This window comes from Pinus tabuliformis, chromosome 1_2, assembly GCF_031772625.1.
Source record: "Pinus tabuliformis cultivar Carrire ecotype Pingquan chromosome 1_2, CPIR1, whole genome shotgun sequence".
NCBI classification, from domain to species: domain Eukaryota; kingdom Viridiplantae; phylum Streptophyta; class Pinopsida; order Pinales; family Pinaceae; genus Pinus; species Pinus tabuliformis.
The window spans coordinates 456,766,945-456,791,595 of NC_142298.1; the positions used below are offsets into that span (position 1 = coordinate 456,766,945).

At 41.2% G+C, this 24,651-nt stretch overlaps 1 pseudogene; it reads right to left on the reverse strand.

Moving 5' to 3' along the window:
* Positions 1-656: 656 nt before the first annotated feature.
* On the reverse strand, positions 657-24,180 carry LOC149206330 (triacylglycerol lipase OBL1-like; annotated as a pseudogene).
* Between the last annotated feature and the right edge of the window lie 471 nt (positions 24,181-24,651).

The window sequence follows — 24,651 nt, forward strand, 5'->3', positions numbered from 1 at the left end:
CTATAATGTGGTTGGAGAGACAGTGACACAAGGTTCTTGGCATTTGTGGTAGATGTTATTGTCTGTGTTATGTTTTTATTAGCTGAATGGTTTGTTGAAGGAAGATTGAGGAAACACAAACAAATAATATATAATAATTAAGATTAAGTTTAGTTGTACAAGAATAAAAGAATTTATATAAGTAATTTGTCCATTCAAGATCATAGTTGTTTATTTTATTTAAAATTTTGGGATGATAAATAAGATGGGCCATTTTTATAATAACAATTTAAGATCAATTATTTCAATTTTAATAATATACAAACCATTGAATATCAATATTAAAAATCTTAAACCTAAACCTACCAACCTAAACCTAATCATACTACTCTAAAACCATAAAGCTAAACCTAGTTCCTTAAAACAATATTGTTAAGATATAAACCTATTGTTGTAAAAACTTAACATCTAAAACCATTTTCAAAATAGTGACTTCTCAACTAAATATTGTTATTACTTTTATGAATCTCTGGTTTAAAAGACCTTGTATGATCCTCTCCACAAAGAAATAAATAAAACCTAACATAATAATATGGATGAACATTAGATAGAACTCTTATTCTCATCTCCACAGAGAAAGAAACAAAACCTAACATAATAGTATGGATGAACATTTGCTAAATCCCCGGAATTATAAGCCCTAATATCCTAAAGAGCGTCGAAAATTTTGTTTCTTTGAAGTCCTTTCCTTTTGTGTATTGCAAGAATAAACTTTGCACCAATTCCCACACAACATTTATGCTTAGGGGGATGAAATATAATAGCGAGAAATTTATGTTGGGCTCCTCCAGAAGATTCTGTCAAAAAATAAACCATTTAATATGAGCATGATGTTGAACAAAATATTGTATCAGAAATGAAACGGGATTTTCTTGTTGAAGAGAATGTGAAGAGCAGTAGTGTAAGTACCTTCTCTTTGTAGCAGTTGTTGTAGTAAAGGGATACACCAAAGTGCTTGTACTCAAATATTGGATCGTCGAAAGGCAGTCTAGGAACTAGGTCATTGCAGAGACGATTCTAAAATATGTGGGTACTGTTTCGTTTATGTTCTTGTTCATAAACTCTACGAATACTTCATCTCCAACTCTTGGTTGTCCGAATGTATAAACACCAACCATTTTCTCCAATAGCCCCTCTTCCTTGTGTATAAATAGTATTACTGGAAACAACACAGCTAAGGCTCCACCAAGGTTGTGGCTTGTCACAATGAATTTTGCATTTCTGTGAACTTGTAATAATTATTTCAATTTCTTACGAAGAACATAATAAGCTAAAGGCTTTTCAGGATCTTATTTATCAATATCAACAGTACGCACAACACTGTCATAATTACTATGATTATCGAAGATCTAGGGGTTTTGTGAATGGTTTGCAAGACCCAAAGCTTCTAGAAATCCAAGATGAACCTTTCTGATTTGGCTGAATTCATACCATGAGAAATCAAGATCTGTTTCCCAGTCATCTGCATTAAATGGCTTTGTTCCTCTGAAGGCTATCACTATTAGTTGGGCGTCCACCTCCTTATCACAGAATATAAAGGCTTGCATTGATTTCTTTTACAAGTGATCTAATTATATACAACTCAATCTTAACATCAATTAATGAACGAAAAATTATTTTATATATATATATATATATATATATATATATATATATATATATATATATATATATATAATATGACTGAATCATAGATTATTGAAGCCAAAGAGTTGCATATATACTATTACAGCAGTCTAAGAACTCCACGAAGTGCATCTGCAAGATCAGGTTGAAATATTTATTAAATCAAATAGAGTTTTGCATGAATAAACAAGTATTACAATTCATGGAAACTAAACACTACCTCCCAATGTTTTGTGACTCTGTTTCTGATAACCAGTTTGTTTTCATAAGCTACAGTTGAAGCCATGACACAAAGGCCTGCATAGAACTTTTTGTTGGGTTCAATGGTTGCGTCAATAAGTCCCCTGGTTCTGCCATGAACGCGATGCTCAAGAAGGCTGATGATACTGAGGAACGTGTCAGACCCTCTTCTCGGCATTAAGATTCTTTGACCTGAACAAATTAAAACATTCAGCCAAACCCTAATTAATGATGTTGACTGAGGGTGAATTCCTTATTCAATTTTTCAATATATTAAGAAGAGATCTATGAGAAAGAAACAGACCAATAAAAATCACTAGTTCCTAACTCATGATGTTGGCTGAGGATAAAATCCTTAAATTTAATTCTTAATACTTTAAAATCGCCTATAAAATAAAGAAAAAGATGAATAAAATCACCAGTGAGTGGCCTGAAGAGTGTTTTAAGCAATCCACCATTTCTTGAAAGCAGATTTAAATAGAATTCTATCTATGTCCCCAAGTTGGCTAAAGCAACAATCTGGATAAGTTTTATCAATATAAGCAAAAGCCTGATTTTCCAAGTCTAATTCACGTCCGATTTGATGGAGTTGGGACATTCTAAAACATCAGATCTCAATGCCCCCATCAAGAAAGGACTGAACAGAACCTGATCTCAATGCCCCCGAAGAAGAGATAGCAGGAAAAGGGAGAAAATGCAAACGCCCAAGAAACTTTATGAGATGCTCGACGAAGAAACTTTACATTACTTATCCACGTTGAGAGTTATTCCTCCATGTTCTAACAACCATATGTCTAAGAATTTAAATCGACATTAGGTCAGGTTTATGACATGTTGGGCGAAGAAACTTTACGTTATTTGTTGAGAGTTATTCCTCCATGTTCTAACAACCATAGGTTTAAGAATTTAAATGGAAATTCGTTTCACATGCATAGAGAATTTTTAATTATTTTTAATTTAAGTTTTGTAATCTCTATACGTGGCCATAAACAAGGCCCATCGGAAATACACCTTTCCAATACTATGCTGAGTGTATGTGTAAGGTGTGTGTTACATTTTGTAGTCTTCCCATTATGGTTAATCCTGATAGGTGTCAATTAACAAATGGCATGGTAAATTTTTAGGATATTTGTAAAAAAATAATTTAAACAAGGTTTAATCATGTGATTTAGATATGCAGGGAAGTTAGTAGTGTGAATTTAATCCATTGATATTGTGGCAACTACGAGAATATGCTGGCATCTTTCAATTGAAACCATCCGATCAATTTTTTTGATTAGTAAAATCATTAAAGTGCCAAATTCCAATAGGAGGGGATGCCTATCGATGTAAATATTTAACTCTATAATTAATCCATGATGTTTAATGACCTTTCCAAACATTATCTCACATTTTTAATCATATCTTCAATGATTATCAACATGTATGTTATTACGTAACGTCATTCATCATTGCCTCACAATAATACTAATACTTCTCACACAAGTAAACTTATAAACCATCTTCATTGATGCATTCCTATAAACACATTAGTAAACATGAAAAACCACAACAAATTGGAGGATTTTTTGTTTTTTACAATTGGCTTGCATCCGTGTAAGCTACAACCATTGGGGAATTTTGAGCAAAAAGTTTGCAAGCATGCTATCTACAACCACTGGGACATTTTATCAAATAGTTTGCAAGGACGTAGTCTACAACCATTGAGGAATTTTAACAAATAGATTGCAAGCATGCAATCTACAGCCATAGAGGAATTTTAACAAACAGTTTGCAGACATGAAATAAATTGCCATAAAGATGTTTAAATTATAAGAGAATGTTGTAGCGGCTACAACCACCCTCAAAAAATTTTCCTATGCTTCACGTTGGACCCTCCCTACTAAAATCTTAGCAGTTTGTCTTACACTGCCCAGGTACTTGTGCTTTCATTTGAGTTTTATATTTCGCTTTACAACTTGTGTTTTCTTACTTGATGTGTTGTCTAACCACAATTTTACCTTGTGACTTGGTTGCATTTGGTTCTAGCACTGCCTTTATGCCCAACGCAATCCTAGAGGGCAACCAAACTTTCTCTTAGGAAAATGTGTAGTTCAACCCAGTAGCGAATTTCAACTCCAGAATTGCGCTGAGTAAGATGTAGCTTGTCTTCAACTGGGAAATTACGCAAAGCATGAGGGCCAGCCAGAACCATGCAGCCCAGGAATTGCACAGAAGAATTCCCTCAGATGTTGTCCGATGCATGTGCCGGTGAGTTACCCGGTTCTCCCTAGTATTGCGCAATTTCTCCATGCATGCATGGCATCCTTTCCCAAAAAAGAAGAAAGAAAAAAAATGAAAAATTATCCCTAAAAAATAGGGATCTATTTTTGGTAGTTGAAGTTACACTTAAGTTATTTATAGAAACTATCGCCATGTGTCGCTTTTTCCTAGATTTTTTTCTTTTTGCGTCATCAGCCCTAAATCGATGAAATCTATTTAATGGACACTCGCATAGCTCATTTGCACATTTAATCTTGGAGCTCTGGCATTCCTGTGGCATCTAGGAACCTTTGGCGCAGTCAACGCAGCTTTTCTGGGTAAGTCTTGTTTTTCTTGTCTTTTGCTTCTTTTTCTGTAGCTTTTGTTTCCTTGGCTTGTGAGAGTGATGCTTTACCCATTTTATTGAATAGTTGTTGGCGTTTTGATTTTTTTAAGTTTTTAGAAGTTTTTTCTTAAGTTTTGCATTTCCTTTCCTAAGCATCACATGCATAACCCAGTTTTTGCACTGACAGTCGTTATTTCGGCTACTCTCTCCACAAGATTTTTTGTTCTTTTGTGTCTCTGATTCCTTCATTTTTTTTATTGCATTCATCACCATTCACTCAAATATGCACCAACATTCACTTATACATTCATATCTTCTCATTTTCATGTTGCCCATGGGCAGATCTAGGCTTCCTTTACTTGCATCTATCTTTTCCTCGCATGCACCACGCATTTCTGGATCTCAAGGCTCTGCCTTGGCTCCACAAATTATGCAGAGGTTGCCAGTGACTGGCTCCGACTGCACATTACGTAGTTCTAGGAGCCAGTCTCGGAGTATTTCCCATTGGGATTTCTCAATGTGCATTTCCAACCAGCATGAAAGCCACACTTGACTGTGCATTACGCAGTTCCAGTCATCATCAACTCTCCTAGTAGTTGGGATTGTGCAATGCGCAGATCCAGCTAACAATCCCTCACCTCTAAAACACATAATTGCACAATATTGCCCAGCAGTTGCCCAATTGTTGGGAACGGGTCCCCCAGAGTCAATTTTGGGGTTAAAAGCCCAAGTTTTTGTGTAAAGAATGTAAAGTCTCCACATTTTGTGGTCACGGAGTGCGAAGATGTAAAGAGTCATCAATGATTTCCACCCTTAGTTTATGTAAGTCATGGCGGCATTAAGAGATCCACCCATGGTCTGTGGACTAGGGGATTGTATAAAAAGAGAGCCTTAGAGGAGTCTAAGGCAGTTGAGTCTTGGAATGTTTTGAGTCATTGATGAATGTAATGGGTCTGTGAGAGCTAAGAGTGAAGAGTCTTAGCGTAGGAAAGAGGCTTTACAATTGTGTGTGCAAAGGCCTAGGGTATAAGTTCACAACTGAGTGCGCGGACCCCTGCAGATATGTGCATAGGGAAGTCAGAGTCTGTAAAGAAGATCTGAAGCATCAATAAAGAGAATTATTCTAGAATTATCTTTGTATGATCTATTTTACTTCTGTTATAAATGCATATGATTACTTTATGATGAATACTAGGTTTATGTTTTAATGCTATAATGATGCGTGAATCCATATATTTTGTTTTGCTATATGAATGCAAGTAAGAATATCTGTTTACGTGAAGATCATCCTAATGCATGCTAATTTTATTCAATGCTTAAGCTAGTCTGGGTAAATACGGAAGTAATAAGAGTTATAGAGTCATGTAAGTGTTTGATCCGCCTATCTAGGGTATGTGAAGGACAGTCATAGACCTTCATAGAGGGTTAGAGGACGACTAAGAGGAGTATATCGATAAGCCCTAAAAGGCTTATTGACCTACGTGAAGGAAGGTTTAGGGTATAAAATGACATCACTACCATCTCTGGGTGCGAAAACTTGGTTCCTGCATCCCCCATATTGCTTCGAGTCAGACTTCAGCCCATGCTCCGCGGATTGATGCCGAAAGGGTTAGTAGTGTAGGGATTTTCTTGGCTAATTAATGTTGAACCTAGGTTAGGGCCCATCAAGCCAACAAATGGTTCCATTGTCGAGATCGGGATTTGCATAAAGAGATGTGTGATGTCACATCACTATAATCCAACCAAGAAAGAAATCAAAGACTGGTTGGATAGAAATATCCATGAATTCATTGAACAAGAGAACAAGAATTCGTGATTGACGAAAGAATAGTGGTTGGATAGATATCTGTACATAGAGATACATGAAATCTTCTTCCATTCCTTCCCAGTTGAATTATATACGAGTGGATCGTGAAATCAGCAGACGAGCAAGGAAGGTGGAGACTTGACAGTCTGATAGTTTGGACCCTGGAGTTAGTGTGAAGATTGGAAGCCTCTAAAGATAAGGTCGCACGTGTTGTTGATCATTGCCTCAATTGTATCATAGAAGGATTCGTGACAGAGTTCGCAGTCGATACGTCAGTCAGTTTTAGCGAAGCAGAGCGCCACTTCTTCAAGAGACCGCGAGGTAAGTATTTAAGGTCTTTAAATACTTGGATTGAGATGCTCTTCTCTGAAAAGTAGGTTGTGCATCTACCTTGATGTTTGGAGCTACGCAAAGTGGAAATATCTTTAGGGATAGATGGAAAACAAGCCCTGAATATAGCCCTCTGATTGGACCTCCCCTCTGAGTGATGACGAGGAAGCAGCACAAGCTCCTCCACAGAGTGTTGTTCAACTGATAAGACAAGGGTTCCCGCGAATACCCCATCCACCCACACCACCTCCATCTTCACCCCTACTACATATGCCTTCACCCACACCATCGCCACCTCCGCCACCATCCAATAAGGAGAATTCAATAAAATTTCCTGTGTTCAAGGGGTCAGGAACTGAGGACCCAAAGCAATTGTGGTTCGTCGTGAAGGTTGTATCGGAAGCTTAAGGTATTAAAAATTATCAAATGAAGAAAGCAACATTGGTTACCGCATTTTAGGAATGCATGCTAACATGGTACATTAAGTACTACACTGATAATCTGATGGCTTCATTAGCAGATATTCAGACTGCGCTGAATAAGGAATTCAGTAGGCCCGAGTCTGAAGCTCAATCAATTGTGGGATTCAAGGAGATCATGATGAAGCCTGGAGAGACACCCTGGGATTTGGATCAGAGTTTGAAGTGCACAATCCACGAAGCCAACATAAGCCTTACGGATGGACAACACAACGAATGGTTTTTGGCTTCGCTCCTGCCTCATCTAAGGGTTGATTTGTCACAACAAAAGATTGGGACCCAAGTAGAAGCCCTAGAGATTGCAATGAGATTGAATGAGACTCCAATGCAAGATGCTAATTTGGGGGTTCATCAAATTCACGCGTAGTTGTAGAACCTGTGCCTAGAATTTCAGAGCCTGAAGAAAGATAGAACAGTTCAGCCGGATGTGCGCGAAGAAATTTGGTGCCTGAAGTGTAAAAGTCAGCGGCATGACAAAGATCACTATCCAGTCTTCGTGAATTATGTTGCAGCAAGGGGACCGATGCCTCTGAGGCTAGAAGCTCAAGCAGGACCAAGTACAGGGCTCGCACTATGGTGTGCTATCTGTTAGGTAGCTGGAAAACATGTGACTGACAATTGCCATTTGCTACAGAAATTTGTACAAACACTGCAACAGCTCTTTTGCAACTTCTGTCAATCGGTGGGTCATTATGAGTGTAATTTCCATAGTTTTGAGCTAATGATGGATAGAACGCCCACATATACGGTGCGAGCAGAAACCCAGCCTCTAGACCAAGGCATTGGGGGAGCGCGAGGGAAAATCAGGGGCGTGGACAAGGTCGGGGTGGAGGAGGACTTGGTATAGGTCGGGGACAGGTCATTTGTTACAACTATGGAGGACCAAGACACTATGCACAAGAATGCATGAACCCGACGCATCTGTCATGTTGATATTGTACTCAATTTGACCATGCGACTGAAGATTTCCCGGTGTTCATAGCTAAGATACATGAAACGGGGGGCACAGCCTTTGCAGCTGACTCAGAACTTGCATATGATGATGGCTAAGCCTCACGAAGAGGATCCTAAGGTAAATATTGGCTCCGGAGTGGAAAGACGACTAGCGAAGATAAGCGGAAGAAGACTGAAGAAAGTGAATGGGTCTGCAAAGCCCTAGAAAAGGAGATTGAGTTTGATCTAGAGCATGCAAGGGAAACATTTATGAAAGCAGAGAAAAGCTTTGCTGAGGCCTCTACCTTAGAAAGTCAGGATAAGTCAACTGAAGAGATGGACCCTTCCATGCTTACTACTTCCTTGGAGACCTGTATGAAGTTGTTGCGCGATAGCAAGGTTGTGAAGGGACTACAGGAGCTAATAAAGAAGTGTGTCGAAAAATAAAATGCTCCCAAAGGACCGCACATAGTGAGGAAGATTGGTAAGCATAAGGCAAGAACGGGGCGTGAGATGAGGCTCACTGCGCAGATAGGAGAATATGAGATGGATGAAGTAATTCTGGATATGGGGTTAGATGCGAATGTTTTGCCTAAACAGACATGGGAGAGGATGGGGAGACATGCGCTGCAGTGGTCTCCGATCCAGTTAAGAATGGAAAATCAGCAGAAAATCATCCCCATGGGAAGATTGCAGTGAATGACAGTTGATATTGAGGGCGTGAGTGCATTAGATGACTTCGAAGTGATAGAGATTGTGGATGACAACAATCCCTACCCTACACTCCTTGGGATTGATTAGGCCACTAACATGAATGGGGTAATCAATTTGAAGAAGTGGAAGATGATATTTGAGAAGAAAGCCCTCTGCATAGTAGTGCCCTTGGACCTTGCAGAAGGACCATGCTACACTGAACCTGACCGCGATTATGAAAGTGATGATGATTTGGACTAGATTTATAAGATAACAACGCGAGACCAGGATTGGGTGAATCCCATAAAAGATGGATGCATTTCCTGGGACCACGAAATTTCTTGCACATCAGATTTAGATGAGGAATTGGAACACTGGGAGAACTAACTGCATGAAGTATCTACGCTGCCCTGTAATATGATGACCAAGTCGCTGCATTGTGTATCATCGGAGGTAAGGAATCTACCCTATTATGATGGTTTAACTAATGCTGATAAATTTTTGGATGCATTTCAGAGGGAAGTTCCTGAGAAGCATTGCTTCTAAGCCTTGGATTGGGCACTACGCATTACACCTACAAGATGGTGGGGTGTGCACAAAGACAGGTTGATTATTGCCACGTGTACATAAATATGATGAGATTGTGGTTTGGTCACCCATAAGTGTGGCTAATAGAGAGATATGATGGAAGGGATGATCCGCGCGATCACTTAGCCAAATGTACTAAGGTTTACGAAGCAGAGCCTTAGCCTGAATGGGTGCATCTGTTTTGTCATACTTTGGATGTAATATCAATGAACTGGTATTGAGAAACGGAGCTTCACCATGGCACTGAAGAAAGAGACGTTTTGCAACAGGAATTCTTGATGACGGTTAGCTTTGAAGATGGATTTGAATGTATTAATGAGGCATTACAGGAAGTCAAGGCAACGATCTTTAGAATACCGCAGGATCCCTTGGACTTAATTAGATTGGACCACCCAGCTACGCCACATGTTGGAGTGCTACAATGTGACTGCTGAAGAGGAAGACGAGGACCCGAGGAACATTAATATCCTAGAGATTGAAGGTCACCGTGAAGTTGAAGGACCGCAAATTGAGAATCCAGATATCACGCACCTCTGAAAACGAGACAAGTGAACATTGGGACAGAGGCGGAGCCGAAATTTGAAAGATTTGGGACTACTGGGATGATGCAACAGTAGATAAGGTTGTCGAATTTCTCCACGAATATAAAGACTTGTTCCCTACAAAGTTTTCAGATTTGAAAGGGATAATAGGGGACCTAGGATTTATGAAAATCACATTGAAACCAGACGCAAAGCCGATTAAGGAAAGGCCTTATCGCCTCAACCCTAAGTATAAAGAAAAGGTCCACTTAGAGTTGGATAAAATGCTTGCCGCAGATATTAATGAACCGGTCGAAGAATATGATTGGGTGAGCCCAATAGTAGTCCAATAAAAGAAGCAAAATGATGAAATAAGGATATGTGTAGATCTCAAGAAGTTGAATGATGCCTGCGTACATGATCCCTTTCCGACTGTGTTCACAAACGAAGTACTAGATAATGTTGGTGGTCAAGAAGCATATTCATTCATTGATGGGTTCTCTGGGTACCATCATATCAAGATTGCACCAGAGGATAGAAGTAAGATGACCTTCGCGACTGAATGGTGATGCTTTCAGTATATTGTGATGCTGTTTGGGCTGAAGAACGTGCCAACGATTTTTTCACGTGTAGTTATCGCAACGTTCAAGGACTTCATTCACAAATTTTTGGAGGTATACTTCGATGATTGGATGGTGTTTGGATTGGTAAAGTGCCACGTAGCTAGTCTACGCTTGATGTTGGATACATGTCGGAGGTACCAGATCATGCTCAATTTAAAGAAATGTTTGTTTTGTGTCCCTTTTGGGATCTTGCTAGGTCATGTAGTATGAAGACAAGGCCTGATGGTAGACCCTTCTATGATCACGGTTATAATTAATTTGGAGGCACCAAGAAGTGTGAAACAGTTGCGCGCAACATTGGGGCATACAGGATACTATAGAAATTTCATTAAGAGTTATGCCCAGAATACTGCACCGATGGAGAAGCTGCTAAAGAAGGATGCTACGTTCTATTGGAATGAAGAGTGTCAGCAAAGCTTAGATGTGTTAAAGGAAAAGATGATCACCATGCCAATCCTAGTCTTCTCGGATTGGAAGAAGGAATTTCATGTGCATGTGGATGCATCATGTATTGTGTTGGGGCTAGACACAAGCCAGTGAGGGAGATTTGGATCACCCTATAACGTTTTCTAGTAGAAAATTGTCTAAAGCTGAGAAGAACTATTCAACGACAAAGCACGAAGGGTTGGCTATGGTGTATGCGCTCCATAAGTTCCTACACTACTTGTTAGGTGGAAACTTTAAAATGTATACGGGTGATTCCATGTTGAAATACTTGGTCAACAAGCTTGTGTTCGGGGGGAAGATATGCATATGGTTGTTGTTGTTTCAGGAATATGATTTCAAATTTATTGTGAATCCAGGATGATTGAATGTCGGACCGTATCATCTGTTGCACATTGAAATAGGAGAGGGGCCTACTAATTTGGAGTAAGGATTGCCTGACGTGCAGCAATTTGTAGTGCCTATTGCGAAAAATCACTTTGCAGATATCATACACTTCCTGATGACAGGGACAACAACAGAAGGGTACACTAGCCAACAAAAGAAGGAATTGGTGGTGTGTGTGGCAGACTTTTCTATCATTGCAGGGCATTTATATAAAATGGGCTTGGATGAAATTTTGTGACGTTATGTACCTAACTTTGAACGGAGCAGCATCATTGCTAAAGTTCATGGAGGAGCCGTGGGAGGACATTATGCAGGAAAAGCAAGAACGCAGAAGATTTTACGCGCTGGGATATGGTGGCCAATGCTTCATAAGGATTCCAAGGCTTATTGTAAGGCATGTGATGCATGTTAGAGGATGGGAAGCCATTGAGGAGGGATGAGCTGCCTCTGAATCCACATATGTCATTTTGACTTTGTAGGACCAATTTAGCCTCTGGGAAAGAAGACGGGTGCACGTTACATCATCACCGCGACTGAGTATTTGACCAGATGGGTGGAGGCATAGCCTATGAAGGACTGTATAGGGGCAACAACAGCAAAGTTCATATTTGAGTATGTATTGACTAGGTTTGGTTGCCTAAAGATTTTGATGAGCGATCACGGCACACATTTCCTTAATGAAATAATCAGTGCACTGATGGAGGAATTCTAGGTTTATCATCAGAAGAGTACGCCATATCACCCGCAAGCTAATGGGATGGTGGAAGCATTTAATAAGATATTGGATAATGCGTTGATGAAGGTTTGCAATGCACAAATGAATATCTGGGATGTGCGCGTACCCGCGGTGCTATGGGCTTACAAAACGACTTGCAAAAATCTGACTCAACAAACACCTTTCAGGCTAGTTTATGGCGTAGAAGTTGTGATGCTGATGGAGTACATTGTAACTAGTCTACACATAGTGTCATTCACAGGAATGGAGGATCGCGAAGCCCCGGGAGAAAGGCTCGCGCAGCGGACTGAGCTAGAAGAGGATACCTTTTTGGCTATATTCCATCAGCAAGTTCAAAAGGAGCGTGAAAAGACATGGCATGATTGACACATCAAACTGCACACCTTCAAGGTAAATGATTTAGTGTTATTATATGAAAACAAGTATGATAAATTTCCAGGAAAATTTTGGATGCATTGGCTTGGGCCCTATGTCATCAAGGAGATTACCGATGGCAGAGCAATTCATCTGGTGAAGTTGAATGGAGATCCATTTCCAGGGAAGGTAAATGATATCCGATTAAAGCCATACATCAAGGATCTACCTATATGACTATTTGGTGGAAGCACAGTCTTAGTGCTCCAGGTAGCTGAAACGAGGCGCTAGACCATAAACTACACTCCCTAGATTATAGAGCTGCATGACAGAGGGAATGCATAGAAAGGAGGAACGTCATAATATCAGCAGAAGCGCGAGGGGAGTTGCGCTATTGAAGAGGAAACCCCGCAGGGCAGCCAGAAAGTGACCATTATGGTCATTGTTCATGATTTGATAGTGAGAAAATAGCTAAGTGGAGTGGGGGGGTGGCATTTAAGTCAGAATTTAATTGCGAGATCTTAGAAAATCTACCGCTAGTCTAGCATTTATGAGCAGATTTTGGGGGGAACGGTTGGAGATGAATGCAAATTTTCCTATAAATTACAGATGGTCGCCCAACGAAAAACACTTTTCATTTTGAAAATTCAGGTTTCGAGCTATCAGGCACGCATGAACCTTGATAATTTCGAGGCTTTGTTGGCCAGTTCAATATTTGATAAATTGCTTAAGGAAACCTAGGAGCTCCTTACTAGCCTCATGTCGGCGCCCATGGAAACTACAAGTGTTAGAAGATCGATGGCCTCTGAGGGAGCTACCTTTGTGGTTGCGAGTGTAGAGGTGCCTGCAAAAGTGCCAAAATCATCGATGCCATCTAGGCTGAGGCCTACACCAACAAAAGAGGGGCCTAAGACAAAGAAAGACAAGAAGAAAGTTACACAATTGGTGTGCAAGTCACCAAGGAAGCGCCAGAAGAGAGAGAAGCCTACCGTGTAGGAGAAAGGCAAGTTGGTTGACCTAGAATCTGATGAGGGTGTGGAAGACACTGGTATGTGCACAGAGGGTATTGATATTGAGGGGGTAGACCCCATTTCCAAGTTACCAGAATACATCCCTCTGCACCAAGGCAAGATGAAGGTCCCGAAGGACTTAGATGAGGGAAAATTTATGATGAATGTTATAGACATATTTGGGCACTGCAACCCCAATCAAATATGTCCATAAACTGAGGGCTTCTAAGCCCCTAAAAGTGTTGTTTCATGCCCTAAAGGAACAAGGTCAGATGATTACATCATCTCCCAGAAGTTCTCCACAGAAAACTGCTCAGAACTGGACCATACAGACTGCCCAGTGCTAAGGGTGCGATGCATCTCACCTGCTCAGTGTAAAAAGTGTGATGCATACTGGAAAGCCCTTCTGTAGGGTGCGATGGGTGAGAGTAGACAAATGGCAGAGACAGTTTGCAAGGTGGATGATCATGGAATCTTCCAGAAACTTCTCCTGTGACACTTGCCTCTCTGAATTCGCCCAGGGATGAGTAAGAGATCATCAATCTCCAAGTGGAATCAAGAACTATCAGAGAGAAGACACTAATCAAAATCCCAGAAGCTGACTCACCCCCTTTCAATCATCTATATATGGATCCCTCATCCCAGAGATCTAGAGGCTGGAATCTTGTATCTTGTAAGGAAGTGTTGTTGGTTTCCTAGTGGAATTTCATAGTGTTGGGTGATCTAAGCTTTTCATGAGGTGAAAAAGGGCTTTCATGCTGGGAGGATGATGCTAGGTCAGATCAATTGGTTGTAATCCTCTCTTCTACTCTTTTATCAATAAAGCTATTCAAGTTTTCCTCCACATTCTTGTATGTTTGATGATATATGCATTTGTGTGGTCAATATATATCTGGTCCTATATTGTTTACGATTGTAGATCTCTGCACTTTAGAGGTATTATGCTGCTTTGACTTTACAGGTACTCATTGAAGTGGAGTGGTCAAGGAAGGAGCGACAAAGACCTATCAGAGAGGAGAAGGAACAAGCAAGGAACCGAGTGAGAGATCGAGGTTGGTATTCTTTGCTCCTCTCCTATCTACTTCTCATAAAGGAAAATAAGAATAACTTTAATCTGTTTGTTTCTAAGATAGCTACCCATCTTAGTGGGACTAGCAGTTCTACATAGACACTAGATTTCTCGATAACAAAACGGCGACTCCGCTGGGGAGCAAATAGCTTGTTTGCTTGTCTATATTTGTTTGCTTTATAAACTTATAGATGGAGCCTGAAGTCAAGCCAGCTAGCCTTCGAACTGCATTTGCTATGCAAGTGCAAAGTAGATCAATGCTGCTTCAGTCTATCTCCGGGTTTTGTTTATAAACTGAACGATCGATTTGCAAACATCCTAATTGCCCTGGTGGTGGCTCAGTAGCCTCTTTAGATCAGCCCTTGTGATTTTCATTTACTGACTATCATTTGCTCGGCCTAAACCCCTGAACTGAGCTGCAAACTGTGACCTGGAACCAAGTTGAAGTCTCGTCCCTGGACCATCGCACCTTCTCCTCTTAGGAAACTGGATGCATCGCACCTCCCGAGTGTAGTAGGTGTGCTGCATCGCTCTTTCCTTGTGTTGCAGGTGCGATGATCAAATAAGACCTCATCTGCCTCCAGATTTTGGTTTCTTGTTCACTCTCTTCAGCTTTATTTAGGAGTTTTGTTGTCTATGATCAGTATACCTCTGTGGAAACTCCCTTCCTTTGCATGATTCAGCCTCCCTAGTACAAAGAATTGTGAATGTTTTTATGTATTGTTCGCCATTTACAATTCTCTTTTACAAAGAAGTAGCGTAATCAAACTGTCGTCTTTTGATTTGGAAGTGTCGCAAGTGTCATTTTCAGTCAAAGAAAGAATCCCGCTGTTCTGGATGGTCGATTACACTGTTACTCTTGTATTTGATTTGAATTAATAGTTTTTCAAGTGTCGAAAACAGTTTTCAATTCAAAATCGCAAAGTGTCGTCATTATCTTCCTTTCGTCTTTTGAAAAGAAAATCGTTAGTACTGTCGCTTGAAACAATTTAGATTTGTACTTAGCATTCTTTCTGTCATTCACACATTAAGAAAGCGAAAAAAAATACATGCATGTGCATTTGCATTTAGACTGCTTGTTGATTTAGGACAGTGCATTTAGTGTGTGCTCTCTGCTCTATGTTGAAAGATTCCCGCTTCTCTTTCCTTAGTAGCTAGGATTTTCATTGCAAATAAGAAGATTAAATGACTGTTTATCATCTTAGATTGCATTTTAGGAATTGTATATCTACATCACGTGGTGAACCTGAAAGGAAAACTTCTTACGAAAGATCAACTGTAAAATAAATTCAATGAACATAAAAATGATTTGGAACCTAACGCACAACATTTAGAATTCTAGGCTAGAGACGTATTCCGGCGTCGTAAAGCCTGGTAACTATCACTTTCATTGTAGGTTGGGTAATTCCTCCTCTTTGAGATGAAAAGTGCCAGTACGGACTTGTGCTCCCACGTACCGTCGAGTATATATTGGGAGACCACAATAGGCTATATCCTTTATCCTTAGGAAGCCGTGTCTGCCGCCCTATCGATCGCAATGCACTGAACACATCATTCGGGAAGATTGACTGTCGTACTGTAAAAATATTCTGCATTTTTGCGATTGGTTTGGTAATCCCTCTACCTAGATTTCTAGAGTACTCTCTTTCGTTCCTTTTCAGACTCCTTAAAGGAAAAGGTCCATCTGAGCACTTGTCACTTTAGGCTCATTAAAAATCGAAGGCGACTAGAGTCATCTTTAGCTTTTTCTCGACTCTTAAAAATTGAAAAAGCAAGTTGTGTCAAAGCGTCTAAAATTCATTTAATTCGGAATCACTTTTTCCCCTTTTGAGTTGATCGAGTAATCCGCAATCATGGAAGAAAGTCAATCGAAACCCCATCGTTCACGGAGGCTAACGAGTCAACCATCTTTGACTCCAGAGACGAAACCATTCTGGACAAAGCAACTCGTTTAACTGGATCAAAGTCCCCTGGTTTGATTGGAACTTGTGTTCCAACATCCTCAGGGACTCCAATTACTCCAACCATTTCTAGTATCCCTGCCTTTACAGAAGAAGTTCCGCAGCCACAAGAGGACATTAGAACTGATCCTAGTGTAATGGCAAGCACTTCTATTCCTGAATCGGCTCCATCTACAGCTGATTCAGAAGGTGTTATTCACCGAACATCTGTCGCTGCAGAGTCTACACCTTCTTCGGCACCAGAAATATTTTACGGACCTCACAGTCTTCCTCTTCCACCTGGATTGATTGCTATATAAGAGATTGTGGAGGATCCCCCATCTAGTACTCCATCACATTTTGGAGTTGGGATCACCCTGTATCCTTCTTTATCAGAAGTTAGTCTCCCGTCATCGGAAGTACCTATAGAATCGCTAGGAAATCTTTTGGATAGACTAGATATGTCTGAACAACTGACCACATCTAGGACTGTGTCATCCAACACAGCAGCGGCGGAACTTCCTGCTACTACTCCAACGATGTTTGCTGGTGTACCATCTGTCCCAACTAGATCTCAACCACTAGATGGACTCCATCCAGGGACTATTTCGACAGTATGGTCTCTTCCCGTTTGTTCGTCCAGAATAATATCTGGAATCTCTTATGTTGAGTCTCAACAGATTGATCGCAATGGTATCAATTTGGGCAGTCCTATCCCTAAAGGCCAATCGTTCCTTTGAGCACTGGATTGCAACCATATGGAGGGCAGTACACCGTTTCATTGTTTCCTCCGGGAGAGCAACCATATGGGAGTTCTCAACAGAATTCAGGTCATGCTGGAATTACATCCAGCGGTCGGGTGCCAATACTGCCTCAACAACCAAGAGTTGTGTACTCAATGCAACAAAGCCTACCTATGTCGAATATCCCCACTACACCGGCCATTGTGACAGTGTCGCAAGTACAAGCATTGCCTATTGTATGTCAACCTCAAGTTTCTCAGGTCGTAATACAATAGCCTCCTGTCTCCATGACACAGCTGCAATCACCGATTAGTGGCTCCCTAACTGGAGCGACCCAGGTTCAGACGGGTACTATTACCCCTCATCTTGGTCAAATAGCCAGTATTGGACAACAGCAAATGGTTTCACAACCATGGCTGGTGCAATATCAACAACCACAATTCCAACAAGTTTACTAAGGATCTGAGCAACAAATCTTTGCAAATAATGGGCAGCCGTATATTCAAAACGGTCAACATCAATCACTTCATAGTGGTTACTCCCATCAACCTTACCAAAGTTATCAACATCAAATGCATTATGCTGGTATGCAAAGACCCACTGCTCAAGCAATCCCATCTTATCCTGGGTATGCTTCGCTGAACTTGAATCAACAGTTGCCCTTTGTGGCGACTTTAGAGTTACTGGATCTAAATCGGCTAACGAACGATCCAATTGCTTATGCCCCTTGGTGGCCAGCGATTCCTCATAAACTTCCGCCAGATATTCCTAAATTTAATGGAAATCCAGGTGAAGACCCGTCGAATCATGTGATGACCTTTCATATGTGGTGTTCATCCAACACCCTAAATGATGATTCAATTAGGCTTCGCCTTTTTTAGCGAACGTTAACTGGTCTGGCAGCAAAATGGTACATCAAATTGCCTAGAGCTTCATTCGATAACTTCAGTACCCTCACCACAACCTTTTTAACCCATTTTCAGTTACCAATAAGGTACGAAACAGGAACAAAGCCTCTTACCAATTTCAAACAGACAACGGCCACTCACATATCCGATCATATTCATGAGTGGCGACGTCGTCATAGAATGGTGAAGACATATGTCCCTGATCAGCTACTAGCTGAATGGTTTATTAAGTCTTTTTTACCTTCTATTACGGAAGATCTGGCAAAGGGAGGAGTCGTCACTAAAGAGCAGGTCATCGCTCGCGCGATATATCTAGACTTGATCTATACTCAGTCTGGCATGCTCTATGACAAAATCCCTGATGCTCCAAGACCAGAATTTTCTGTTCCTCCTCCTCCTAAATCAAACAAGGACTCTCATGCCAGTGATGGTGTGATAGGTACGACAAGCACGAAATCGACAAAGGCTACATCTACGAAAGCCCGTAAGATTTCTGATCAAAATGCAAATGAAGAACTTCTAGCCTCGGAAGTTAATGTCGTGTCAACCGACAAGGGCAAACAACTGAAGCAACCAGGGGGCAAGAAGAAAAAGAAAGGGAGAAAGAAGAAGCAGGATGAGTCATCTCCTGAAAAACCTTCCACAAACCCTTCTGGTCAAAGGAAACCCCCTGCGGGGTGTCAGATATGCGATGAGGATCATCAGATGAGAGATTGTCCACATAAAGCTGAAGTTAAGAAACTCTTTAAGAGTTCAAAAACCTCAGCGGCATTGACTGATCCATTTCCAAACCCAGGAACCAATCTGGTTGCTAATCAAAATGCTTCCCGATCCCAAGTGCTTATGTTGTCCATTTCAAAACAACAAAATGATGCTTTGATATCGACAAGGAATAAAGATTACGGGAATCCACAGATGTCGAACAACAAGGTTACTAATCAACCTAGTAGTTCGACAACAACTTCGACCGAAGTTGTGCCACCCATCATTCCTGAGCTAATGATAAAGCTGCCAAAGGGAGTCGTACACAAATTGAAATTTAATCCTCGTGCCAGAGCAACACAGGATTATAATATAGTAGAGGACCTGGCCCAATCACCATCCGCTATGTCGACACTTAAGGTACTGCAAAATTGCCCTTCCCAAAAGCAGGCTCTATTATCAGCAATAGGTGGGATTGACCCAGCGGATTCCAATCTTGTGTCCTTTAATCATAAAGGATATGAACCTCAGTTACCAGCTCAACTCGCTTTCCTCATTCAAGTGAAAGCCCTCAACAAAATTGTTCATCGAACAATTATTGATGAGGGGGCATCTACATGTATTATGTCAATGAGTTGCTGGAAAACTTTAGGATCTCCACCCTTGTCGCGATCGTCAACGACGTTAAAAGCATTTGATGGACGAACATACACTCCATACGGGATTTTAAGTAACTTGCAAGTCAAACTGGGGGGCAAAACAGTAGAAATTGATGTTGAAGTTATCGATGGAAACCTCAATTACAACATCCTACTGGGAAGGCCCTGGATTTATGCTATGGCTGCTATTGTGTTGACATACTTCAGAAAGATTGCATTTCCTTTTCAAGGAGGGATTACAATCGTTGACCAGCAAACCTTTCTCCCCAACAGTTCACAAGTTACGGGAAGCATTCCGATGATCCACGAAAGTTCTCAATCGCTTCAAAATGTCGGAGTAGGCCTCCTAAAAGACCCTGCCTTAATGGGTACTTTTGCCCTACTGCCTCCAAGTAACGTGGAAGTGGCCACGGTGGAAACCTGCAATGTGATATCTTCTATATCTAAAAGATTCGGAAGATTCCTGAACATTTTGTCAGCATGGATCATCGCCATTTTATAAATATTGTAGCAATCAATTTTCTTGGCCTGGGGGGAAAACCCAAATCAATGCTCATCGAGTGTTTGGATAGATAGGTCTAAGGAATATGGTACCTCTTCAGATCCTTGGTCGCATGTACATTCTACAGACAAAGGAATCATTCAGTCAATGATGATAGGAGTGGCACCATGGGAAGATCACCACCATCGTTCCCATCTTCCAGATTACCATGAAGATTATTCCAGCGACCTTAATCATCCTTCAGTTTTTTATTTTCTATCAAATATTGTAAATACGGTGGATTATGAGGATAGTTCTTTTACTGTGTCAACCTCATTAAAAAATGAAACAAATCCTTTCCAAGTTGAGTCTTTCACAGATCTCGGAAGTAAACCTTCATTCCAACCACCGCGTTGAATGCAATGAAGCTTGGGGGGCATGCAACTCAATTTGCTTTATTATGTTGGGGGCATGTGAACTTATAACAAGCACAATTTTTCGTTTCAAGCTTCTGTAAACATGAAACTGAATCCGAGCAGTGTTACCGCAGGGTTCAATCCCATTAAAAAATAAACCCGCCACGAGCAGTGTTAGCGCAACGTTCAAGCTCGTTAAAAAATAAACCCGCCACAATCAGTTTTTATGCGAAGCTCAAGCTCATTAAAAATTAAACCTAAGCAATGAGCAAATGTTCCCCCGGAGTTTAAGCTCATTAAAAAATGAACCAATCTCCGGTAAATAACCATTGTGAATGTAGTATCATCAACCTTTTGAGCCTTGGTCGTGTTCTTACCATCACCTCCACTCTGTTTTGGCAGATCATTCGCCTCTATTTGATTGTTTACCCCTTTTGAGGAACAGCTGCGAAGAGTGATTCTATTAGCCATCCTTGTGACATTGCTGTGATTGGAAAATTCCAAACCTTACCTGGAATTAGCAGCTACCCGAAAATATCACTCGTTCCTCAAAAATGAGTCTCCTTTAAGCTCTTTTCATCTGACTCGTAAAATATGAAAAGATTGCCGAGCAATTGGCCTCTCCAGCTCGTTAAAGCTATCAAAAGTGCTATCCCTCCTCTAGATTTTAATCTTTTTGGACCTGAGGGATTATTACACAAAAAGATAGAGCGCTTGTCTTGTTCGGCTTGTTAAAACGATCGAAAATTCATCCCCTTCGTATTATTTTATACTTTTTCGGACTTAAGGGATTATATGATGAAAAAGGATTACTGGAGTTTTCTTTCCGTCCCTTTTCAGACTCTCTAAAATTAAAAAAGGACCGAGTTGTATTTGTCGTTAAACTCGTTAAAACCAATAGCGACAAACTTGTCCATGCAGACAAGAACGAGTTTCACTGTTGCTAGGCTCGTTAAAACATAGCGACGGGTTTGCCCAAAGGGAAAATTATAGAACAAGCATATGTTATCCTCCTCAAGCTTGATAAAAATAAAGAGGTACTGGTCAGCAATGACTGGGGAAAATTGGGAAGAAAACTTGAAGAAACTTTATTGGTAGCGAGTCGCTCTTGAACATGACACTTTCACTCCATCACCATGATTGAGTCGGGTTGGGTTATTCCGTTCACCGGTCATACAGCCATTGGTCCACCGTACCATCCATCTTTGGGGTTAACGCTACCAATCCATTTCAGTGTCGCCGATATGTTCAAGAGAAGTCAATCAGAGAATTCACCAATTCCGCTTGTGTCTCACCCGCTGCAATACCTTCACACTTCATTCCTTCATGACTGCCACCCTGAACACTGTATCATCAGATCATTTTCACCTCCACAAAATCATTTGCTCCGTTCCATGTCGTAGGTGTGGGATTCATTAAGGCCCTCCTACGACGGGTCACTTCTTGTCGACGACAACTCATTATCCAGGAAGTCGACCTAGGAACAACCCTTCAGTACTTTGAAACTTGCATGCCTCAATGGCAAGTTTCTCACTTCCGGAGACAGGTTGACATCAATGGCCTTTGACCGAAAGATTTTGCATGGTGTTCGACGCCAAGTCTCATTTTCACACCATGCGAATTGTACTGTAGTACCTTGAGGGTCATCATCATTATTGGTGATTCCTCTCGTGCCTGTTAATAGCTTACATTATTGGCTGGTAATCAGGCGATGTCTTTCCATGTCGAGTCCAGAACATTTCTCACATGGATCGACTTGTACTTCGGATGAAGATTGGATGAGTTTGAAGACCCCGGATCTAGTTTCATCCATCCAGGCTGCGATATATTCAGGAAAATAAAGACATCAAATGTACATCATTGCTGGACAGATAATCATCTGAATCAAAAGGATGATGGCTCTATCAGAATCATCAGTCTACCACACAGACGATTGTCTGTCCTATGTACATGAAAATGAATTTATAAAGCTGAGCATGGGAATGCCCGCCTCAGCTAGATCATGAAAATGTTATGAAGATAATGCATTGTATTGTATCTTATTACAGGTCACCTTCCAGTTCGAAAAACCTCGGATCCTCATGATAAAGCATTTCACCGGACATCAAAATATTCTCGACCTCATACTTTAGGGGGCAACTGTTATAGACATATTTGGGCACTGCAGCCCCAATCACATATGTCCATAAATCGAGGGCTTCTAAGCCCCTAAAAGTGTTGTTTCATGCCCTAAAGGAACAAGGTCAGCTGATTACATCATCTCCCAGAAGTTCTCCACAGAAAACTACTCAGAACTGGTCAAAACTGGACCATACAGACTGCCCAGTGCTAAGGGTGCGATGCATCTCACCTGCTCAGTGTAAAAAGTGCGATGCATACTGGAAAGCCCTTCTGTAGGGTGCGATGGGCGAGAGTAGACAAATGGCAGAGACAGTTTGCAAGGTGGATGATCATGGAATCTTCCAGAAACTTCTCCTGTGACACTTGCCTCTCTGAATTCGCCCAGGGATGAGTAAGAGATCATCAATCTCCAAGTGGAATCAAGAACTATCAGAGAGAAGACACTAATCAAAATCCCAGAAGATGACTCACCCCCTTTCAATCATCTATATATGGATCCCTCATCCTAGAGATCCAGAGGCTGGAATCTTGTATCTTGTAAGGAAGTGTTGTTGGTTTCCTGGTGGAATTTCATAGTGTTGGGTGATCTAAGCTTTTCATGAGGTGAAAAAGGGCTTTCATGCTGGGAGGATGATGCTGGGTCAGATCAATTGGTTGTAATCCTCTCTTCTACTCTTTTATCAATAAATCTATTTAAGTTTTCCTCCACATTCTTGTATGTTTGATGATATATGCATTTGTGTGGTCAATATATATTTGGTCCTCTATTGTTTACAATTGTAGATCTCTGCACTTTAGAGGTATTATGCAGCTTTGACTTTACAGGTACTCATTGAAGCGGAGTGGTCAAGGAAGGAGCAGCAAAGGCCTGTCAGAGAGGAGAAGGAACAAGCAAGGAACCGAGCAAGAGATCGAGGTTGGTATTCTTTGCTCCTCTCCTATCTACTTCTCATAAAGGAAAATAAGAATAACTTTAATCTGTTTGTTTCTAAGATAGCTACCCATCTTAGTGGGACTAGCAGTTCTGCATAAACACTAGATTTCCCGATAACAATGAATACCCCATTGCTTCTAGACCAGATCACATTGAAGGCCCGTGCTTGGCGCACAACCCCCATCTCAAGCTAGAGGATTGGGACTTGGCGGAAACGAAGTGATTCCCCCACTTGGTGACTGATACATTTATGACCCGCGTCTTCTGTAAAGATTCTGTGTCACCACGCTAGAGTAGAGGTAGTCGATTAAAGGGGTAGACAAGGCAGGATTGTTGAACCTTCTATGGGTGTCGCATTACAACCCCACGCCCATCACTCTAATAGTGATCAAAAAATTGTTGTGCTTGGTGCACAAAAGGTGCCTGTGGTTAGGAGAACCGATACTAATCACTGATATGATAATCCATAGGACCACATTGCCACCACACTCAGGGTTAAATCTGGCTAGAGCATTTGGTAGAAAGACGGGAGAGCATGACCTTGCCGGGAGAATGAAGGACATGTTTAAGCTTGCCAAGAAGCCACGCGGCTACTCATTTTCCAGCATAACCGACCTTGCGGTTAAGGTAGCCACCCAGATCCTAGCTGGGAAAATAGTGAAGAAGTGTCACACAAATGAGGTGCCGACACGGGTTGTATCTTTAGTGGCTCAGTGCGCAGAGGGCGTACAATTTAATTGGGTGCACTACCTCTGCAATGAGTTTCTCGTGAACTGCAGAGAAGCACAAGACTAGAGTAAGACCTTCCATTATGCCTGGCTTTTACTCTCAATTGTGTTGGTTGCGTGGGAATTACCGGAGAATAGCCAATTTCCTCCCATTGCCTCAGATCTACTAGAAGCCACAAAGTTCGCTTCAATCTAGGCTACAAAGGACCCCGAAAGGGTCAAGGACAGTAAGATATTTTGGGTGCTGATGGAAGCAAGAATCCGCACTGTGAAAAACCGCAAGATGTGACTATCACCAACTATCTTCGAGCAGTTGTCAGGCTATGTGGAGTTTAAAGCAGACTTCCACTGTGTCTCCATGTGAGCACGGAAGGAACCTAAGCAGAAGTGGTATGATCTCCCATACCTTGCGACAGACGATGCAATCACAACAGTCCTTGAGCACTGGCCAACAAAGTGATGCATGGCCTCAGATTTGTTAGCTGGGTCCAATAAGTCCAAAGGAAAGCAGAAGAAGGAAGAGGCCCGGTTGAAGATGCAACAGTTGGCTGAC